Raw genomic sequence first — 21,263 nt, forward strand, 5'->3', positions numbered from 1 at the left:
CAAATGTCCACATACATTTTAGAATCAGCTCATTAAATTATACAAAGGAGGCCTATGGTGTAAGAATACCATTAAATTCAAACCAAAATTACAGATAGGAGGGATATAAAATCATTAACCTGGAATCAATCCTTCACCCTTTCTGTAAATTTCTGTATAAAAATGTGACTAAAACTGCAGAATCATAGTATTTTGGTAATGGGGCCGGGGGTGGGGGGGAGAATCTGAAGCCCTTGTTTGGGACTCAGTTCCACCACATTCATCATTTAAAATCCCTGAGTCTTGATTTCTCCTGGACAGAATTAATAATTTTATCCATTCTTTTCTGGTTATATAAACTACCCCAAAATTTAGTAGTTTAAGCAATAACCAATTTATACTATAATTTGTATATAGTATATAGAGTATATAGTACATATATATACTATGTATATAAAATATATATATACTATATACTACCAATTTATAAGGGGAAATACCTTATAACTGGGGAAGCCTTGTGAAAACATAAGAGATTACTACTACTGATGTTCCAGGCTAATTTAATTTTTTTCTAATTCTAGCCTATTAAATTAGAAAGGAGTAAAATAGTGTCTAACAATGCACTAATGGCAGAGATCTGAGCTGTTGTATTCCTGGCCAATGTCTAACCATCAATATCCCATGTACACTCTAAGGTGTGAAATCACTCAACAGATAAACAAAAGGGCATAAATGTCCCTCCCTTCTCTCCAGATAAGGCAAACTGTGGCAAGTCAGTCCCCCCGGGAAGAAGAATATGAAAAAGATGTCAAGGCGAGATGATAGAAGGGAAATAGAGGCGAGGAAATGTAGCTCATTCATTCCTTCCCCCCAAAGAACTGTGGCTCCCAAGCTTTCCAGATCTTGTCAAATATTTCTAGATGGCTCACGATGATCCAGGTTCTAGCCTGTCCCTACCACTAACTTCTACATCACCTTGGACAAGTCAACTTCACCTCTTTGGGCTTCAATTTCCTTATTTTTTTCCAAGCTTAATTACTGTGTGGCTTACATATAAAAATTATATATATTTAAGGAATATAATGTGATATTTTACATTATATATACATGGTGAAATTATTACAATATCAAGCTAATTAATATATCTGTCACTTCACATAGTTTTCATTTTGTGTGTGTGTAGTGAGAACACTTGAGATCTACTCTTTTAACAAATCTCAAGTATACAATACATTATTATTAACTATAATCACCATGCTGTATCTTAGGTCTTCAGAACTTATTCATCTTATAGCTGAAAGTTTATACCCTTTGGTCAATATCTCCCATTTTCTCCCACCCCCACACCAGCCTCTGATAACCACCTTTCTACTCTGTTACTATGAGTTCCACTTTTTCTTAATTCCACATATAGGTGAGATCGTGTGATATTTATCTTCCTGTATCTAGCTTATTTCACTTAGCATAATATCCTCCAGGCTCATCCATGTAGTTGCAAATGGCAGGATTTTCTTTTTTAAGGCTGAATAATATCCCATTGTATATATTTATATATATTTACTGCATTTACCTATCTATTCATCTGTCAATAGATACTTAGGTTGTTTCCATATCTTGGCTACTGTGAACAATGCTGCAATATAAAAGAGGAAATTTAACTAAGTCTATATGATTCCTTCCACTTCTAAAATTTTATGACCCAAAGGCAGGAGTGGTAAGTCCCTATTAGTAAAGCAGTTTGCAAACCCATCCCTAATATATGTATACCTACTTAGTTTCAAAATGTACATATGTACACAGTACAACTATCTTATAGTAATGAACACACATATGAAAAATTTAAAGGATGAGATTTTAAAATGAAATAACCAATAGTTTAAATGTCTGATTAATTGGATACTTCATGCATCATCAGTATCTCAAGTCACAATATAGACTTTGTCAATAAGGATAATGAATGTGAATCCATTTTTCAGGTAGTATTAGTATTCTTAATCTTAAAGATTTGTGTATTGGTTTTTGTTGTTGGGTTTTCTTTTTTCTCATGCTAGGAGAAAGAGGCATGTCTGCCTGGCCATTTCCATGTTCATTGTCTCGCTATATTATTTAGCTGAGAGTCAAAAATTACCTTTGTCTTTTACCCACCTGTGTTCTAAGACATAGTAGTCAGAGAGATAGAGATCAGAATGATAAGTAGTACACTAAATGGGCCTATGTATTGAAAAGAGTTAACAGGCCTAAGCTGCTATCCTTGAGAACACCTACTTGCAAGGTTGGCCCTTGACTGGTATCTGGGAACTTAGATTTCAAGAGGGTTCCCACCCATTAGCTGATAAATGTGGCTCACTGTGCCAAACTGTGCAAATAATGTAGTTTAGGCTGAACATCTGCTCTCCTTCTGGGAGTCTGGACGTTGGGTATATGCTAGATAAAGAGTGTTAAGTGATCAGCCCTCAAGAAAAATTCTGGGCATTGACTCTCTAATGTACTTCCCTGGTTGGCCACATTATAAATGTATTGTCACAACTCAATGTTGGGGGAATTCAGAGTGTCCTGTGTGACTGTGCTGGGAGGGGAGTTTTAGAAGCCAGTGCCTGGTTTCCTCAAGACTTCACCCAATGCTCCTTTTCCCTTTGCTGATTGCGCTGTGTATCCTTTCTCTGTAATAAATCAAAACCATGACTCTGACACGCTGAGTCCTATGGATCCTCCTAGAGAATAATTTAACCTGGGGTGGTCTTGGGGACCTTGTGACATGGCCTGCTAACAGTTCTTGACATAAACTTAACCCAAATTGTAGACCTCCCTTTGTTGAGTTATTTGAAAAAAAAGAGCCTTTGTCAAACTTTAATTTATCTGTGAAAACAAAAATAAGGCCACATGCAGTATCTTAAGAACAATATCCAAATAAGGCGATACAGATCTGTGCTATTATAATACCCATGCAAGTTTTGTTTTTCCATGACTTTTGAGCTTACTGTGTACACATGATGAACTAAATAAATGCTTACAAACTAAATAACATACAGTCTACAAATGTAAAATGAAAATGGAATAGTTTCCAAATTTTTCATAATTTTTCCAAATGTGTAATTAAAACAGCTTTTAAATTAGCATTAGGGAAATTGGATGCTTTTTAATTATGCTGCCAACCATCCTTTAGATGAACTAGATGCAATTTGGCCAGACTCGCTCTAACACTGTCTAAAAATAAACATCTCTCACTCATTAATATGGACTCAGTTATAAATAATGTTCCCTTTTGTGAAATTACTTTGTATTTAGACTCTCTTAGTTTGGTATATATTGCAGTAGTTCTTAATTGAATTATGCCACCCTAGTTGTAACCATGCTGGTGAAATAAGCATGAGATAATCCACATAAGATTAAACAGAACTCATAGGAATTATGTTGAATTTTTTTTAAAAAAGCCAATATCAAAAGATTACAAACTGTATGATTCCATTTATACAGCATTCTTGAAATAACAAAATTATAGAGATGAAGAAAAGAATAGAGGTTGCCAGAGTTGGGACCTGGGGGAAGGAGGTGGGTATAAAAGATAAACAGAATATGATTATTAATCAGTAATGTAGAAAGATGAAATCCTATATGCCACTTATTTTTAAAATATTTATCATTACACATTTGATCTTTTTCATTTCCAACCATATATAGTTTTCACCTTGGTGATGACCTTGCTGGGTGGGAAACATAATATCTTTAATTCATGAGTTAAATCTAAGATGATGTTCAAATGGACTGCAGGTAACTGTTTATGTCAATAATAAATACAGTAGATTACTTTTAAAACCCATACTTTGGACTTTTTATTACAGATGCAATTGCTGACTTACCATAAATCAATGTGCTTAAAGTGCCATATGATATCAAATGTTTAGCTTAACAGCATAAAATTGAGCCGAAACTGTAAAACATGTTTTATAGGTGCTATAAAATCCTGAGGCTGGAGGTCCCGCTTTTTTGCATTACTCTGATCCATCAAGTCCACTTAAAATTCCAGATAGCCAATACGCTTGGGAATTGCAAATTGGCTTTCAGAGTTTTACTCACTTTGGTTATTATGACCTCCAGAGACAGCATGTTCTGTTTCCTAATATGAGGAGAGAAGCATAGGAAGGCTAGTGTAGGACCCACAGACTTAAAACATTATATCCTTTAAGGTGCTCTTCGGTTATTCCATCTTGCTGATCCTGGCCTCACCCCCACCCCTCCACCCAAGCCCCTTGTGGGCACCTCTTTAGCATCTGAAAAGAGGCTAATTTATATAGCAAGAAGGTATTCATTGCTTATCTTAAAATGTTTGTTTCTGCCAGTAATGGATGCACATTCATTCAGCAAATTGAGTTATTCCTCCATTTTACGCATTGTTCTGTGGTTAAGCAACGGAGAAGAGGTAGAGTCAGTGAGGAAGTGAAGATGGAGAGATGTGAATGGATATGAGGAACCTTTAAGGTATAGAGGCAATCAGACTTGGTGAGGAAAGCAGGTGAAAAAGAGAGAGAAGTCAGAGATGATGTCCATGTTCTTGGCTTGGCCACTGCGTAGATGGTGGTGCTGTTACCTGAGAGAAGCGTGCAGAGAAAGGAGGTAGGGCAGTGAGGAAGGGAGGATACATTGAGTTTGAGATACTCATAGGTAATCTGGTGACAGTTTCCAATAGCAATTGGCTATATGGATCAAGATGAAAATACAAATTAAAAGGAACCAACTGTAGTAAACACCACTGATAGTTGTTGTAAATGTAGTCCCTTCCATTATAAAACCATGTATCTCATGGATCACTTCAAAGAATTACCTGATTCAGCCCTCTATCTTTATCCATCCAGCCATTAATTTTTAAGCTTAAACCATGTATTGCTCACCTTTTAGAACTTAGAAAGCCTGCTTTTCCTCTTCAATCTATGGAATCCAGAACTGAAGGTCATGCCTTAGTATGTTGTCAGAGATCAGCACTGAAGAAATGAGAACAGTCAGTAAAAAAGTCTATGACAAGTTAGTAAAGGGGCAAAGTGGAATAATATAAAATGTATTAATCCAAAAAATGAAAAGAAAAACTAAAAATATAACACAAAGTAGGTGGGTTAATTAGAAGACAGTAAGAGTCACTATAAACTCAACTAAGTCAATAATTAATATAAATTGACTAATCCAAGTAAAAAACTAAAACTGCAATACTGGATAAAAAAAACAATAGATATTCTTTTTTTTTTAAGTACAGTTGACACACAATGTTACATTAGTTTCAGGTGTTCAACATAGTGATTTGTTATGCTATGTTATGCTATGCTCAGCACAAGTACAGCTACCATCTGTCATCATAAAACATCATTACAGTACGATTGACTATATTCCCTATGCTGTGCCTTTCATCCCCATGACTTATTCATTCCATAACTGGAATCTTGTACCTCCCACTACCCTTTACCCATTTTGCTCACCCCCCTAACTCCCTCTCTCTGGCAGACACCAGTTTGTTTTCTGCATTTATGGGTCTGTTTCTGTTTTGTTTGTTCCTTTGTTTTTTTAAATTTCCACATATAACTGAAATCATATGATATTTGTTTTTCTCTGTTTGACTTATTTCACTTAGCATGATACCTTCTAGGTCCATTTATGTTTTTGCAAATGACAAGATCTCATTCTTTTTGATGTCTGAGTAATATGATATTCTGTATATATATATATATACACCACTCTTTTTTATCCATTCATCTATGGACATCATATGGACACTTAGGTTGCTTCCATATATTGGCTATTGCAAATAATGCTGCAGTGAATATAAGGGTGTATATATCTTCTTGAATTAATGTTCTCTTTTTCTTTGGGTGAATACCCAGTAGTGGAATTCCTGGATCATATGGTATTTCTATTTTTAATTTTGGGGTAAACTTCCATACTCTTCTCCGCAGTAGCTGTACCAATTTACATTGCCACCAACAATGCACCAGAATTCCTTTTTCTTCACATCCTCACTGACACTTGTTATATCTTGTTTTATTGATTCTAACCATTCTGACAGGTGTGAGGTGATATCTCATTGTGGTTTTGATGTGCATTTACCTGATGATGAGTGATGTTGAGCATCTTCTCTTGAGTCTGTTTGCCATCTGCATAATAATGTCTTCTTTGGAAAAATGTCTATTCAGGTGTTCGGCCCATTTTTTAATGGGATTATTTGGTTTTTTGGTGTTGAGTTGTGTAAGTTTTTTATATATTTTGGATATTAACTCCTTATTGATTATCTCATTTACAAATATCTTCTCCCAATCAGTATGTTGGCTTTTTGCTTTGTTGATTGATTTCTTCTCTGGGCAAAAGCTTTTCAGTTTAACTTAGTCCCATTTGTTTATTTTAGCTTTGCTTTCCCTTGCCTGAGGAGACATAGCTAGAAAATGTTGCTAAGGCCAATGTCAGAGAGATTACTATGTTTTGTTCTAGAAGTTTTATCGTTTCTGGTCTCACATTTAGGTTCTTAAACCATTTTATTTGCACTTATTTTTGTGTATGGTGTAAAAAAGTGGTCCAGTTTCATTATTTTGCATGTAGCTGTCCAGTTTTCTCAACACCATTTATTGAAGAGATTGTCTTTCCCCCATTGTATATTCTTGCCTCCTTTGTCATAAATTAACTGACCACGTTAAGTGTGGGTTTATGTCTGGACTGTCTATTCTGTTCCTGCATCTATGTGTCTCTTTTCATGTCAGTACCATACTGCTTTGATTACTGTAGCTTTCTAGTGTATCTTGAAATCTGGGATTGTGATACCTCCAGTTTTCTTCTTCTTTCTGAGGATCGCTTTAGCTCTTTGGGGTCTTTTGTGATTCCATACAAATTTTAGAATTATTTTTTCTAAATCTGTGAAAAATACTGTTGATATTTCGACAGAGATTGCATCGAATCTGTAGATTGCTTTGGATCTAGATGCTCTTTTAAACCATGTTTTTTTTTTTTTCTGTGCCCCAAGGTGACCAGGGCTAGTATGGGCTGGGGACTCAGGGGTTGCTGAGGTGACAGGCTGGCTATGGCACCTGGACCCTGCTCCCATCTGCACTGTCAAGGTGCAGAGGGAACATAAACTGTGGTGCTCGCCAGCCCCTCTGAACCTGAAAGAGTTCCAGCATCTCCCCTGTCGTTTGGCAAGGTTCTAGGGCTGGTTCCTTTATATTGCAGCTTTTTTTCTGTGCTGCAAGGCAGATGTATTTACTCATGGTCCCTAGGTACTGTCCCTCCCCACTGCAGTTCACAGCATCAGGCATGGGGTTCCCTTCATTACTGTGTCTCCACCTCCTTTGCCATTCTCTATGTGGTCTCTGTCTTTTTTTTTTTTTTTTTTTTGTGCACAAGCTGTTCAGTCAGCTTTCAGTTCTTTTTCAGGAGGAAATGCTCTATAAATAGGTGTAGATTTGGTGTGTCCATGGAGGTGGTAAGTTCAGGGTCTTCCTACATCACTATGTTGGACCCTCCCACTCAACCATAGACACATTTTAAATATAAAAACACAGAAAGATTGAAATTGAGAGATTGGAAAAAGAGTTACCATGCAAACATTCACCACAAGGAGCTAGTATAGCTATCCTAATATCAGAGTAAATTGTGAGGCAAGAATTCTCACCCAAGAAAAAGAGGGACCCTTTATGATGATCAGGGAGTCAATCCAATAGAAAAATAGCACAGGGAGTCAATCCAATAGAAAAATAGCACAATCTCAAATCCTTGCATACCCAATAACTTAGCTTCAAAACACAAAAAGTAAAAAAATGACCTATCTGAAATCCACTGAAGGAAATCATTGATCAAGTTCAAAACTGATCTGAAGAGTGAGTTACTACTAATTACTCTGCTACCTTTGCCCAACTTTAACCTTCAAAGGATGTGCACCATCCTTTTGGGGTATCCCCTCTCCCATTGCCGCCCTGACATGGGACTTTGGCTCTGGAGTTCACCCATTTCCTTTCACCAAAGGAAAAAAAGCTTCCCCTTACTTTTCTTTAGGCCCTGGGACCTCCCTTGGGTTCTAGCCACTGCTGTCTCCCCAGAATTCTTTGTATTTCTGCTATCTCTGTAGGATCCTGCATAATCTGCCTCTAGTGGTTCAGGGAGTAAACTCAGCCTCTCTTGCTGAGGGTAGGACTGGGCGGGGGGCAACAATGGGCAGACTGTCATTAACAAACCTGGCAAGATATTATCTTGAGATACTAATCTGTGGAGTTTTTTCTCCACTTCCTCGTACAGTATGCAAGTGGCCCCATGGAAGAATAAAGTTGATAGAGAGGGATTAAAAGAGCTGAGAATAGTTCATGCTGAGCTTCGTGACTCTGAAATAGCTTTTGAGAATCAAAAAGTGAGGTTTGAGGCATGAAGCACATGAAGATACATGGAGCAAGGAGAGAGACTAGAGGAATTGCCAGACAACCACATCCCAGTGTCTCCAGGGGTACCACTGTGTAGGTCTACTGGGTGGACAAGGGGAGGAACAGGGAGGAACATATGGAGAAAAGTAGGTCAGCACTGGGAGCCTGGGGAGCACCTTGGAGCATTTCCCATTACCACCGCTTCCCCCAGGAGGCCCTCAGCAGGCTGTGTACCCCTGGAGATATTTGCCAAGCCCCTTCCATACTCCCCTGAATAGTCATCCTTTCCACTTCAGTAGATTCTCATGGGCCCCATGTATATGTTAGGAATGATTTCAGCTACAAGCAACAAAAAAATGATTAGCAGTACCTTGAACATCAGAGGTTTATTTTTTCATGTAACAAAAAGGGTAGGGGTGGGCAGTTGCTTTGTAAAAATGCAGATTCCCCAAGAATCCTGAGAACAGGATTCACTTAGTTCTGGAATGATCTCCACGGATCTGCAATTCTAGAATCTTCCCGAGTGATCCTAATTTGCAACCAAATGTGGGAGTCAGTCTTCCCTAGTTTACTGCACCTGATGTGCTGTCCCCTCTTCTCAGTTTTCAGAGTCCTTTAGCTTCCAATGGAGTCAACAGCACTACGAGTGAACACCTGATTCATTTATTCATTCAAATGGTCAACAAACAGTAATTGCTCACCTTTTATATGACAGACACCAGCTCTATGAGAGTTGTGAACTGGGCCTAGAAACATGAAGATTTATTAACATTCTCAAAGTACGTAGAATTTCTAGAATCTATTAAGTGCTTTTTTTTCCCATTGAGGAAAGATGGGGTAACCATCCAGGTAAACATGATGTATTAACCACCCTTTTTTGTCTCCATTTCCTCTCAAAACCTCATTACAATATAAAGATTTTGTTAAAGACAACAAAATCCTCAAGGACAATGCTAAAAGAAAAGGCAATAAGAATGGAAAGAGAGATGTGAACACAGAGTTGGCAACTGGAAAACAGATAGCCAGCGATGAGTGACTCAGAGACTGGGTGTGGGGTGCAGAGAGGATGCAGGAAGCTAACAGACTGGCCCCATAGAGCTCCTGAAAGGCACAGGATTGGAGACACCAGGAACTGCTCCAGAGCCGGGGTGTTGGGTAAAAGCCTGTACTAAATGCAGGGAGATCCTTAGATTCCTTCCCCACCCTACCCCATGAGGCATCTCCCTCATCCAAAAGAAAACATACTTGAGAAGGAGATTGAGGGCCAGTCAGCATGCTGAATGAACGGTGAGAACCACTAGTAACTTTTCCCCCCAATGCATCTGAGAATCCTGGTGGCCTAGCTTAGACAGCTGAGGCAGCAGCCTAGAAGTTTCCTCTGTAGGGGAACTGAGTTCTTCAAAGAAAAAACTTATAGACAATGAATATTGGGAATCCTAATCAAACATAGAAATTCAGAGAAAACCAAGACAGCACAAAGAGCAGCATAAACTGTCAGGAAAATCATAATATCTTCAGGTAAGTAATAAAAGATAATTTTATCAACAACAAAAAAAAAAATAGACAGGCTCATAGAAAAAAATGAGTTCTCAGTTTTAAAAAATATAAAAACAGAAAAAAAATTTCAATAGAATCCAAGCATGCTTTAAGGGGAACTACCTGAGGATGTACTCCACCAAAATGAGGGAATAAACCAGGAAAAAAGAAGACACAGGATTCAAGAAAAAGGAATCCAATGCAAGGAAATTGGATGACACATCAGAGGGGGAGGCCAGTGGGCTCCAGAGGGGATATGTTAAAAATTAAAAAATCAACAGAGTACTTGACATATTTGAACTATTCTTTTAAAGATTGATTTATTTATTTTAGAGGGAGAGACAGAGAGTAGGGGGAGGGGCAGTGGGAGAGACTCTTCAAGCAGACTCCCCACTGAGCACAGAGCCCAATATGGGCTCGATCCCACGACCCATGAGACCATGACCTGAGCTGAAACCAAGAATTGGACACTTAACCAACTGAGCCATCCAGGTACCCCAAGTTTGAACTATTAAGAGAAGATTAACAGTTTTGGCAAAGAGTTGGAGGAGCATTAAGGATAGGTATAAATCAAAACCTAAGATAATATTGAACTCCAGGGAGGAAAAAAAGTTGTATAGCAAAGGAAACATTACTAGTGCATGCTGCATGCCTTAGCTGGGTATGATATTTACAATAATCACAACAGTGTTAACTTTGAATACTGATTTAACCAAATATTATGATATATTTATGTTGGAAGAATGAGGAGAACAAGGGTGCTAAATCTTCATCTTTCATAAGAAGTCAAGAGTTTATATCTAAATCTGAAAAGAATACGGAAGCATATTATTCAGACACATGGAAGAAAGATCCAGAAGAAGCAGCTTAGCCAGTTGAAAGTGACACTTCCGTGTCTCTGATGAGTAGGGCCATGTGGGAAATGGTAGTCTGTCAGACCACAGGGAATTTTTCTGGTCAACAAATCCCAGACTTTTGTGATTCTTTCTCCCTATTTCACTGGGTTCAGCCAGAGTCCTCCCTTGAGGTTTGCCAAGTGTAAGCTCTAAGGAACACACAAACACACACAATGAACTTCATTTGAACTTTGTTCATCCTTTTTTTCTGAGCCAAAAGTGTCAAAACAAATAGGGGAAGAGCCAGAGCCCACACAGATAGGTGGGGTGTTAGTACAGCAGGTCTAATCCCTGAGCCTCTTGCATCTATGTTTCCTATCGACATGAAGAACTGTGAGTGGCTTCACTAGCCACCCCAAATACCAGGCACTCAGTACATGTTTGAATGAATGAACAACAAATGAACCCATTATTTTTCATACATTGTGAATGCCTATAAACTAGGACCAACACTATTTTGCCTCTAATGCTTCTTTCTGATTCACTCAGATTTAATGGCCTGTTGTGTGTTTTGTTACATATGAAGTGGGCACCTCTAATGTACCAGGAACACTCCTTCCTTCAAAGATTACAATCTGTTTGGGGAGGCAAAATGTGAATAAGCAAGTTTAAACGTACAGTCACAGATAGCTGAGCAGTGGGTGCAAAGTGGGTGCAAAGAAGCTACTATGGGATTTGAACTCATAGCCGGTTCAGGGAGGTGTGACTTTCCCAGTCCTGGGTGCAAAGTCCCTAGGGTGGTTTCCAAGCATTTTGCTCACAGTGAAGATGGGAAGATGGGAAGAAAGTGTCATACCAAGTAACGCTCTTGTTGACAAAAGTCAGCAAAGCACAGATTTGGTTGGTATCCCACAAGCATTCTCATCTTTGCTTTAGTACTTTCACTCTAAAGAATAAAAATAGCAGTTCCTCTGGTGATGAAATCTCACCAGCCTTTCTTTCCTGCCATGAGAGAGGGACCACTGTTTGCCTGCTCTGCTCACTCCATGACTGCAGATGTCAATTGATTTCCCTCATTTGGGTATTTCTTCCCACTGGAACAATGATCAAACCATTTTTTTAAAAGACTGTATTTATTTATTTGACACAGATTGAGAGTGAGCACACAAGCAGGGGGAGCGGCAGGCAGAGGGAGAGGGAGAAGCAGACTCCCTGCTGAGCAAGGAGCCCGATGCAGGGCTCAATCCCAGGACCCTGGGATCATGACCTGAGCCAAAGCCAGATGCTTTACTGACCGAGCCACCCAGGTGCCCCAAATGATCAAACCATTATACAGGAGTAGCTAAGAGAATTTTCACTGCTTTGGGCTCCTTTTGGTGTTTTCTAATTCTGGAACTCTATGTCTTAACTCCTATGTTCTCCTGTGGCATCCCATTCACTGCCAGCCCCACCAATTCACATGAGGGTAGCCCCTTCCATGTTCTAGGAGAATATCCTAGGTAACAAAAGCCATGGAAGTGAATGAGAGTGTGTAAAAGGAGAAAAGAAAACAAGAACAAACCCCTGAGGAGCACCCATATTTAAAAGCAAGATTAAAAAGGCGGGGGGGATCTATAGCATAGATTGAGAGGAAACAGCCAGAGAGGTGGGAGAAAATCCAGGAGTGTGGAGTCACAGAAACAAGAGAGCTAGAGTTGTAGGTGTGGGTGGACACCATTGTCCAGTGATGCTGAGAGATTAAGCAGCATAAAGGTGGAAAAGTATATGTTGGACTAAGCAGCAAAGCAGTTGTTTTGAGTTGCATTGTGTCCCCCAAATTCATATGTTGTTTAACCCCTAGTGCCTCAGAATTTGACTGTGTTTGGAAATAGGATCTTTAAAGAGATAAGTTAAAATGAGGTCATATGGGTAGACTTTAATCCAATATGGCTGTTTTCCTTATAAAAAGATATTAGGACACAGACACACACAGAGGGAAGGCTATGTGAAGACACAGGGAGAAGGCAGCCATCTATAAGCCAAGGAGAGAGGTCTCGGAAGAAACTGACCCCTCCAACACCTTGATCTTAGACTGCCAACTTCCAGAACTATGAGAAACTAAATTTCTATTGTGTGAGCCACCCAGTCTGTGGTATGTTGTGGTGGCAGCCCTTGCAAACAAACACAGCAGTCATGGTGACTTTGATGAGAGGAGATGCTTTGAGAGTAGCATGATTGGGAGTTCAGGTGGCAGGAACCAAGGAGTGAGCAGGTGTGAGGAAATGTCCAACAATTACAGGAAATGATTTCAAAATTCTGTCTGTGAAGGGAAAGGGCAGGTCTGGGTGATACCTGGAGGAAGCTGTGGGTCAGTGGAGGGGAGTTGACTAGTTAGTTGTTGGATTCGTTAGTTGATTTTAAAGTGATATAACTAGTCATTAATAGCTCTCTAACTAAAGAGTCAGAGCACACTTCAAGAAGGTCAGTTTAACATTCCAAGGCTAGAGTTTAACCAAGACCAAGCTAACACATCCATTCTGGTCAGGTCCCTAGAGCAGCACTCTCCAATAAAGTAGCCACTGGGTGCATGTGCTAATTGAAATTTAAAATAATTACAATTGAATAAAATTTAAAATTCAGTTCCTCACTCACACTTGCCACCTTTCGTGTCCAATGGCCGCAAATGGCTAGTGGCTACCATATTAGGCAGCACAGATATCATAGGACATTTCCATCATCATAGAAAAATCAACTGGACAATGCTGTCCCAGAGTTAAATTGTTGTTAAGTGAAGGGCTGGTGCAAACTCCACAGTGTCACATGGTACAGTTTTGATGAATAGGGGAGGGTCAGCAAGAGAATGCATATCACTTCCCATTTCTCCTTCCCCTAGCCCCTGCCAACCACCATTATAATTTCTGTCTTTATGATTTTGACACTCTAAGTACCTTATATAAGTGAAATCCTACAATATTTGTGTTTTTGTGACTGGCTTATTTCACTTAGCACAATATCCTCAAGGTTCATCCATGTTGTAGCATATTGCAGAATTTCCTTCCATTTTGAAACTGAACAAGATTTCACTGCATGTATATACCACATTTTGCTTATCCATTCATCCATGGGTGGACACTTGGGTTGTTTCCATGTTTTAGCTATTGTGAATAATGCTGCTATAAATGTGGGTGTACAAATATCTCTTCAATTCTCTGCTTTCAATTATTTTGGGTCTATATGCAAAGTGGAATTGCTGAGTCATATGGTAATTTTATTTTTTAATTTCTTGAGGAACCGCTATACTGTTTTCCACAACTGCTTATCATTTTACATTCCCACCAACAGGAGTTCCAATTTCTCCACATCTTTGCCAGCTCTTTCTTTCTTTCTTTCTTCTTTCTTTCTTTCTTTCTTTCTTTCTTTCTTTCTTTCTTTCTTTCCAATAGCCATCGTAATGACTGTGAGGTGGTCCTACTGGCAGTTTTTTGAATACTCTAGTTTAAATATGTCTACCCAAAACTGACCACGGAGCTGACCAGACCAAGGTCTGTTACCTCAGCTCACTCTATCAGTAGGGCTTGCTGCAGCCCATCAGACTGAAGGGGCCTATTAAACCATCTGGCTGTTTTCCAGCTGGAACATTGGTCTACTTGGGCACTCAGACTAGAACTACACTACCAGCTTTCCTGGGTCTCCAGCTTGCAGATGGCAGCTCTTTTAATGATTCCTCATAAAATTCATGACCTGCTCTCACTGTCCTGACCTCAGGCTGCTCAACATTTTCATCTGGTTAGTTTTCTCTTCAAGAATGGGTCTTACCTCTGCCTGGATCATCACCTTAGAAAGGAAACCCCTGAGCTCCTATGAAAGGCCCCTTGCGAAGAGCAGAGCAGCCTATCAGTGATCCACTGGGGAAGTAGAGCGTGGGGCAAGTGGAAGGACATTACAGACAGACTGCCTTTGTGACATAAAGGGCAGGTCAGAAGGAAGTACCCTAATGTGTTACCCTCACCTTTAAGCTCCATATTCCATTGTTTGTCCCTCCCTACACATCAGAATTTGATATCTTTTGTTTTTCAAGAGAACCAATGCAACAATTTTATTTACTTTTCGATAAATTTAAATCCTTGAGGGGTACAACATTGCAAGGATTCTATGTGCAGTGGCCTTCGCAGGAAGGCTGCTTCATGGTTTGGCAAGAACCCTGCCACTGTTCACAGGGCATGAGTTATCTTTTTCCAGATCCCTCTGGTTTGGTTTGGTTTGTCAGCAGGAGTCACTGTGTTGTGCTTTATGCTCATAAGCACATCTCTTGCCCAAGTAGAATTCAGTTTCATGTCAGGCATAAATAAACACCTTCAATTTTAGAAAGAGTTCTCTCTCTGGTTCTGGAGACACTGCCAGCAAAAAGAGCCCTGGACCACAGCCTCCCTGACGTAGTTACCACTTCAGAAGTCCTGTTCCCAGCGGGCTTCCACGGGCTCCAAGATGATGGACAGAGTAGACTGGATCTCTTTTGATAGCATGAGAATCTCTCTATAATTAGAGAAGGACAAAGTACTTTTTCAATACAATTGGTCCCTAAATAAACTGTGTTGATTGCTGAATCTAAGACGTAGTATAGCCCTAAATCTTACTCAGATTCCTTAAAACTAGCTTTGATTTGTAGGAGGTTGATATCATATTATTTTGTTGTTACTATTTATTATTTTGTGATGAAAAATTAACACTACAAAAAGTAATAGTTCCACTAATAATTCTGCCAGAGAAAAATAACTTCACTTCTCCATATTATAGTTTGAAAGAGCATATCATTTTACATTGGCATTGCCTCAAAATTCATAATTAATCCCAAAATGATGTAAGTAAAAGTTCTGCAGGTCAGTAAAGAGGAAAAGAGAAATGATTTTCATAAAGTATTAAGATTGCTCAAGGTATGGCCCAAAGCCATGCCCCCTTGGGCTTTGTAGGATCATTTTCTCAGGCAAAGTAGAGTTAGGATTGGAGAACTCAAATGGGACAAAAAGCACATGGGGTAATAGTAGGACATGGGAGTTATGATTGAGGAGGCCTCCTGCCCCTTGAGTCAGTAATAACAATATTTAGCACTCCTGGGGTGCTTTTGAACCCTTGGAAGCCCTTCAAAGCCCCACCATAGGCCCAGGGCACCGAGTGCCTGAGGAAGGTTATTGCTACAAGCATCATGTAACCTGATGTCCTTCACGCTGATGTCCACATTGGGGGGAGGAAGAAACCAATACTGAGCGCCACATGTTACAGTCACACCCTCCTCACTGAACTCCTCACTGTGCCTGTTCCTGTATGTGCACAGCAGGGCAGCCAGAGTGACTCTTTGCAGACCCAGTCTGATTGTGTCACACCTCTGCTTAAACATTCAGGCCTCCCGTCAGTCTTAGAACAAAGACCAAATCCTAATATGGTCTTCAGGATTTGGTATTGACTCTTGCCCACTTCACCATCATCTTCCACTTTTTGCTCCTGCACACTGGTCTCTTGTAAGCTCCTCAAGCATTCCACGAGGGCACTTTCATGCCACAGAGCTCTGTCCAGGCTGTTCCTTGCCTCCCACCCCCACCCACCCTTTGCCTTGGCTTTTGGCTCACACTAGTACTTGAGATCTCAACTTAAAAGTCTGTTCCTCAATAAACTTCCTGCCCCAGACTAGTTTACCTCTCCCAGAACCAAGTATCTTTCCCTCAAGAATTTATCACATGTGCGATTATGCAGTCATGTGTGTGATTATTTGAGTAACGTCTTTTCCCTCCTCTTAAGCTGTGATCTCCATAAGGGCAAGGCCCATGTATGTTTTGCTTACCTTGTTTTTTCCTAATGCCTGGCAGAGGTACATCATAGACTCTTAATGAATGCTTGATGCATGAACAAATGGTAGAGTGCTACCCCATCCCTGATAAATGTAATATTTGGGTTCACTCCCCAACATTCCAGCACAAGGCATAATGAGCATACAAACTTTTATCCAAAATCCAGTAAAGGTTTGTTCACACCTTAGTCTCTGGAATTTAAGAGTATATTATTGATTACTTCAATTCGTGCTTCTCCATCCTTCAGAAGAAAGAAAATCATCATAGACTCATGGTACTAAATGGGATTCAGTTATTTTGACCGGGCATTTTAAACATTAGGCAAATGTTGAACAGTCTAGTTAAGATAACTGAGCTTCCTGGGGCACCTGGGTGGCTCAGTCGTTAAGTGTCTGCCTTCGGCTCAGGTCGTGGTCCCAGGGTCCTGGGATCGAGCCCCGCATCGGGCTCCCTGCTCGGCGGGAAGCCTGCTTCTCCCTCTCCCACTCCCCCTGCTTGTGTTCCCTCTCTCGCTGTGTCTCTCTGTCAAATAAATAAATCTTTAAAAAAAAAAAAAAGATAACTGAGCTTCTTAATTTTTTTCTACAGTTAGAGATCCTCTTCATGCCCCAGAAGTCTAGTGGAATACCACTTGAATCTTTATTCACCCTAATAGACAAAGAAATATCTCCTTGCTTTTCATGTGCTATCCTTTCGAATGATTGTCTAGGAAATGAAGATCAACCATGTGTAGCTCTGGTGCATTCCTCATTCTTCAGAGCTCTCTGTGTAGCTGATGGATACCAAGTTCCCTCTTCCCTGAAATAAATTTTTTTTTAAAGATTTTATTTATTTGAGAGAGAGAATGAGATAGAGAGAGCATGAGAGGGGGGAGGGTCAGAGGGAGAAGCAGACTCCCTGCTGAGCAGGGAGCCTGACGCCGGACTCGATCCCAGGGCTCCAGGATCATGACCTGAGCTGAAGGCAGTCGCCCAACCAACTGAGCCACCCAGGCGCCCCCTCTTCCCTGAAATAAACCACTCCCATTTCTAGCTAATTTATCTAGAGTGGTTTTTCTTCTCAACTGCTGTGGAGCTGTCAAGGAAAAGAAAACGTTGTTTGAAAAGAATAGCAACAGGGGCACCTGGGTGGCTCAGCCGTTAAGCGTCTGCCTTCGGCTCAGGTCATGATCCCAGGGTCCTGGGATCGAGCCCCACATCGGGCTCTCTGCTCGGCGGGAAGCCTGCTTCTCCCTCTCCCACTCCCCCTGCTTGTGTTCCTTCTCTCGCTGTGTCTCTCTCTGTCAAATAAATAAAATCTTTAAAAAAAGAAAAGAATAGAATAGCAAGAATAAACCAGCTCTGCCAGGGATTAGATACATTATAAGACTGTGATAACTGTGACAGGTGCCAGGACTTCTGTGTCAGTAGCTGTGGTCCTCTGGGCACCAGACTAACTAGCAAGAATGGGAAATCCATAATGTAAATCCTGCACAGTGCCTGTTCAAGGCTATAATCCACTGTGGCTCCTGAGAAGTAGTTCTTCACTTGACCCACTTGAGGCTGCTTCTAGGCCAAGGCCCCCATTTAAGGATCACAACCACAGTTTGAGGGGGCCTGGTTTCCCCTGACTTCTGTGGCCTCTCTCCTCTTCTGGCCACTACCTCTTTCATTCCCTGAGCCAAAGCCTTCATTTCTTCTCTTCCCTCACATTATCTGTGGTTGGCCTATTATTGGGAAGACTGTCAATCGGCCTATCAGTGCTGAGCCCCAGTTACTAGCAACTGACATCAGCATGTCAGTCCTCAAGGGCTGGTGGGGCTCATTCTTCATCAAACCCAATTGTCTAATCTTCACTCCAAGGAACGAAGAGAAATGTTGCCTCTCAGCCCTGGAGAAAGTTGCCCTCACACCCAGAATGGACCAAGCAGCTCTTTACCACCCAGAAAGAAAAAAAACAATAAAATTTGAGTATTTGTTTAAGGATAAAGTTTATGTCCTGCTTTTCAGACCATAATCCATTTAATACTCATAAATATCTCTAACATATCCACACACACAAAAAAGGTGATCCCATTCATTATTTTTAAGAACTCCCCATAGAAAGAACACTTGTTATTTGTATTTTGTTTAATGCTGAATTTATTAAAACCTACAAGTTTAATAAACAAAACTTTGAAAATCAAATTTTCTCATACATTTGAGCATTGATTATTTACTTAAATTACCTCATTTAAGGTACAATGAAATTTTAGCATAACTAATTTCTGAACAGTTCAAACATAAACATGACTACAAAAGCCTTAAAACTGTTTTAAAATATCAACCCAACTTATTTCCTAAGCATTTCTATACTTCTTATGCCTTGTCAAGTTTGTACAAAACGCAGTATTACTTATTTCGATACCTTCCAAGTATTATTCAATATTCCAGGCCAAAAGAAAAGATTGGCAGAATCACTCAGTGTCCAGCTGGGAAAACCAAACCCACTCGGGGTATTTCAGACATCGGAAATTTAACACAGAGATTGGCAGCAGCATGAGCACACCATTACCCTCAAGCCACTGGAAGAGCAAGAGGAGAGTGGTGTTACCAGGGTGCACAAACATTGCGTGTGCAAGGCTGCCGAGCACTGCTGCTGCCACCACTGCCTAGCAGGAAATTCCAAGTCCATTCTCCCACCAACACACAGAGCCCACCCCATCAGTGCTAGAGCTGAACCCAGCGGTGTTCTTCACCCTCTCTCCTCACAGTCAGTAACAAGCATACATCCATATCCAGTATTGGTAAGGAAATGCAGCCAAGAGGAGAAATAGAAAGCCCAAATGTATTACTGTTCTCCTATTTATAACTATCAACACAAAATTAAACATGCATGATTGTATTCACTCTTCTACTATAACTTCCTTTTGTTCACTTTATATTAACTGTTCTCTTTTACAAATCTCACTTTTTACAAATTCAACAATTCCAACTAACTGTAATTACCATTTTCTTTGTGATACTCGTACTGCCAAAGTACCCCTCTAGGTCAGCCTCTGTGTTCTTTCAGCACAGCTCCTCAAGTCCTGGAAATTATTCTTATTTTGCTCCAGATCAATCCTGAGGATTTTGCAGGCCAACACAAGGAATCAGCTACCCTCTGGGGGTCCTGGATCCTCAGAGAGATCAATTCTGGACAGAAAAGTTGCATAAGACAGTGAGTGTCGGAAAAGTACCCCCACTACTATTCTCCATCATTAGCACCAGAGGGAAGTGTCTTAAAGACTTGTACTTGCAATAATGCTCAAATCGAGCTTATCATACTGTTGTAACCTCTTTTTCTTAGAGTATGAGATTTCATTCACCACCAAAACTGTTTTTTCTTTTCTACTCTTTGTTTCTTCAAGGCAGCTGAGGCTGGGAGAGCTTATGTAATGTGTCCAGGATGAGGACATCAGTAACAGCAGATGCTATTTCAAACCTGGTCTAATCCCAAAGCTCATATTCTCTCCATTACACAGTACTTTGTGAAATGGAAGCTACAGTTCTGGTCATTTATTAATTTACTCTATGAATTGGTCCTCCCTTGTAGCTTAGAACTTGTCTTTCCTTCTCCATCCTCTGTCATATGGTTATAGGGTGATCTAAGTATGTCTTGTCCATTCTGGACATTCTGGTAATGATCAAGGGAAGAAAAACTCCTGTAATTGCATCAAAGTGAGAAAGAATTATTTTAAGAATTATTTTTATACCTTCAAGAACTATTCTTTCAAGGCAATCATATTACCTTACATTTCAAGGTCAAGGTCAGCATAAAGAGTAAAGTACAACAAAAGAAATTCTCTGAACAATGCAAGCCAGCAGAGCTACAGTAAATGAGAATTCCAATCTTGCTGAGCTCTAAATTTAAGAATAAAAGATTTGCTCTTTCCTCACAGAATTGGCATGAGGATCAAATAAGAGCCAATTTAAAGTATTTGTCATAGAGCAAATGCTCAAAAATGTTGATCATTCATAGTATTACTTCTTTCTGAAACAGCCAGTTCTATGGATCACCTACCATGTGTATTCTGATGCAAACTGGGGGTTAGTGTAAACAAACAATCCTGCCTGTCAAACAATAAAAATAATTTTTTGAAGATTAATTTTATTGATAAAAATGTTGATAAAAGTCACAAGGTGCTGTTTTGAGTTGGAGGAAGAAGATGGGCTGGCAGAGGATGGGGTAAGTCAGCTCAGAGAAATGGGATATACACATGGCATGCTTCAGTGGAGAGCTTCTACCCATCTTTCACAACCTGAGAAAACTAAATGAGTCCAAAAGTAACTGAGTTCAGAACTATGATCGAGTAAGGTGAACTAAATATACATCTTATTAAGTTGAATGGTCTAAGTATTTAAGATGACTTGTCTTCATCAAGAAATCAAAGGGCTCTCTGTTTTTAGCATATAAAAAAAGACTTTACCTCACCCCAATCCTACTTCTTCCAAATACAGCACATTTATTTACTGTGGTTTCTTCATTCAGAGTGATTATATCCCCAAATTGGGATCTACTGAAGTCTTCAATGGCCTTCCATCTGTGGGGTTGGCAAATCAAATAAATTGCAATCAGCTCAGTAGGATGTGGTAATGCCATAGTAGAGAAAATTGAACAGTCCCTGCTCCACATAATTATAAAAATCTACTTAAAAAAAAAATACTGTCCTTTTTCCATTGGATATCTTTTCCTGCTTTGTCAAAGATTAGTTG

This window comes from Phoca vitulina, unplaced genomic scaffold (genome assembly GCF_004348235.1).
Source record: "Phoca vitulina isolate PV1807 unplaced genomic scaffold, GSC_HSeal_1.0 scaffold10, whole genome shotgun sequence".
Taxonomy (NCBI): Eukaryota; Metazoa; Chordata; class Mammalia; order Carnivora; family Phocidae; genus Phoca; species Phoca vitulina.